Source organism: Colias croceus, chromosome Z, assembly GCF_905220415.1.
Source record: "Colias croceus chromosome Z, ilColCroc2.1".
Lineage (NCBI taxonomy): Eukaryota > Metazoa > Arthropoda > Insecta > Lepidoptera > Pieridae > Colias > Colias croceus.
The window spans coordinates 14,129,179-14,132,408 of NC_059568.1; positions in this window are offsets into that span (position 1 = coordinate 14,129,179).

Below are 3,230 nucleotides of genomic sequence, written 5' to 3' on the forward strand. Positions count from 1 at the left end.
CAACAATTTTTTCATTTTTTTTCTTATTATTATTATTCTTATACATTAATCAAATCAAAATTATATAAGGTACTTTATTGAAATGCTATTATATTACTATTAGGTGTCAAACCATTTATATTGAAAGTTATTTAAGAGTAACACTATATGCTAGTCTTTATTATATTATTATAAATGTATTTCAATGTAAGGATAATGTTAAATACGTAAGGATTCTGGTATAGATTTGCATACACTTCTGTAGCTATTACCGTATACGTGTTTTGTATTAGCCCCCGAGTGTACAACTACACAGACATGTAACAACAAGACTTGTAGATATTGCTTACCATGTATATGCCGTTGGTGCGGTATTAGCGAATATTTAATCGTTTGCGTGTATGATAGCACTCTGAATCAGTTTAATAGGACGGCCGGACCGGCTAAGCTCAAGATGATACGAATTTAACGGGAGGTGTGCGGGAATCCGTGAAGCGTCTCGACATATGAAACTGTATTGATGAATCGACGATTGCAAGGTTTCAACTAATGCATAATAACACTGTAATAGTATTTACGTTTAAGGAAAGTTAGTTTTATTGGAAGATTTTTTAAAACTGTCGATTCATCCAGTTTTCTACTTGTACTTGTAAGTACGTAATGACCAGTGACAAAATCTGACGAAGATCTAAATCATATTGACTGTAAAATAACCAATGATTTATGTTCCGATTTAACAGACAACCACTGTTTAGAATATAATTTCTTCAATGACCCAATTCAATTAATTGACACCATGTATAATTCTGATGACATGCCAAACAATCATTAAAAAAAAATTTTGGTTACTAAGTGACTTCCTTTTTAGTATGAAAAAGTTACTTATTTTTTGATAGTTAAATTTCAAGGATATTATTAACATACATAACAGTATCAATACAGAGATGTTCAGTAAATGGTAATTAAATACAGTACTATCTATATGGATTGTTCTTTTTTAACTATACGAGACGCTTTACTCTAGTCACGCACGGGAAAGATGGAATCACAAATATTGTTGATTAGACTGAGTTCAGAGATAATATTATACAGCTATAAATGTGTATTCTTCGTCTATTATATCATGTATTACAAGATAAGTTCAGATAAATTATACAGTTTTTATTAAGCTTTGTAAATCGTCGATGTTTTAGGTGATGATAGATTCTTGTCGATTGTGGAAAGTGTCGAACGAATCGAATTTACTTTGTTCACTTTCTTGTGATTATCCATTTATTTAATGCTATACTAACTAAAATGTTCTTAGTTACCTATATGTTGTGTTTATTCAATTCCCTTCGTCTTTACGTTTAATTCTAATACTAAAGTCGAGCCAATTTAATAGGCAACATTTGACGTCTATCAATTTTATCTTCGTAGAGAAGTAACCTGCTTAAAAACATCGATTAAAGTGTATTAATCGATACGGATTTGAAACATTTGTCAATCGAATTTATTAATTTATGATGATTTTTATTCACAAGTAATCAATGCATTCGATTCTAGATGTCAGATTTCGATTTTTAGAGAAGGTTTATTGACACAAAATTGTAGCGACGTCAGTTCTTCAATTCAGAAATTGTTTATTATGTTTAGGATGGTTTATCAGTAAAATGAAATCTTAAAATTACTTGTATCGGTCCTTATTATTATAAATATGTAATCGTAATTGAAAAAAGTTAAGCAAACGTGCAGTTCTAACAAAACGAAATATCATGTTATTCTATGTCGTCGTTACTAGGTTACGTTGTTGAATTTTGTTGAACTGTCAAATGTTGCCTATTAAAATGGCTCTACTATATATATTTTAAAACGAACGATCAAATGAAGTCGCAAACGACAAGAGTCTAATCTACACCATTTTAAGAAACTGTGACGACTTCCGTTGATGTAACTGACATTACTCGGAGTACAGTCAAAATGAAGAACCATCACAAATGTAAGCGTATTATTTAAATTATTTTTACGTGAATATTTAATAGGAAAATGTATTTCGATGGTTGTTTCCCACCAAACACTACAAGATTCCATTTTGATCTCTCTCCCTCTATGGTTATAGTTATAGAATCCAAAGATTGTAATTGATTACATGCAAATGTCAAATGATTTGAAATTGTAATGGCAAATAAAAGGATTTCTTTATGATGTCTTGTTTTATTTCAACACCTACCTTTAATTCCTGTCTGTCCTATAAAAAAAGTTGAATTTATTAACAATTAATCATTTTCAACGAAATAATCTTTAATTTTTTATTGTTCGAGGCAGTTACAGCTATTTACATTTTAAGAAAGATAGATGCGCCTAGTTTGCTTGTTGTAGGATTTTTTAAGTCAAGTTTTTATGGGGCGCGGCGCAGAGAATGCTCTGCCAATCAAATTCAAAATTGCGGCGCTGCGCTTTTGAATGTTATTTTAATGTAAACAATGTCGATATTAATAGTGTGGCAATGAAAAATACACTGCATTGCGCTCAGCCATATTATCTGCGTCCGCCCTCATGCTATTGTCAGAAATTCTACAAAATAAATTCTAGAGTGCTCGTCTCTAGAATATAGTAGGTTTGACGATTGCTTTAATGATAATTTACGTGCACTATAAAATAATTAATTTAGTCTTTTTATTGCCTAGCGCAACAAGTATTCGCAAACGCACATAGTACATACATTTTCATATATTTTAAAGCAGCTTATATAGTAGATAAAGTACAGACATTAAAACAATTTATACACACAAAAAAATTTAGTGCGATGGCCCTCGAGTCCGTCTTTGATGGGATCTCTGTATGCTTGTGAATTTGTAGGTACCTACGTAAACAGAGGTTTACGTATAGTGTGTGTTAACAGGTTTAAAATACTAAAAAGTAAAAAAGCAAACGGAGAAATACCAAATAGCCGATAGGTACTGTATATAGAAGCATAATGTTAATTAGCTCAGAGTATAGATTTCAATTGCAAGTTCTGAATTCGTACCAGGCCAATTCAAGTTGTCAGAAATTGTATATTCATATTATAATTTGCCTATTTATTGGATTGAATGGCTGTGAAGTATCCAGGCAGTAAAATAAACAGCGTCACTATAGTAAGCTGACGCTGTAAAATCTCAAATTTACTTGGCAATAATTTGATTTTTAATTTGCTAATAATTATTGTTCCTACAGAGCTTGGTCATTAAATAGGAGGTATATAAATAATATAGAGATAAATAAAACACCAA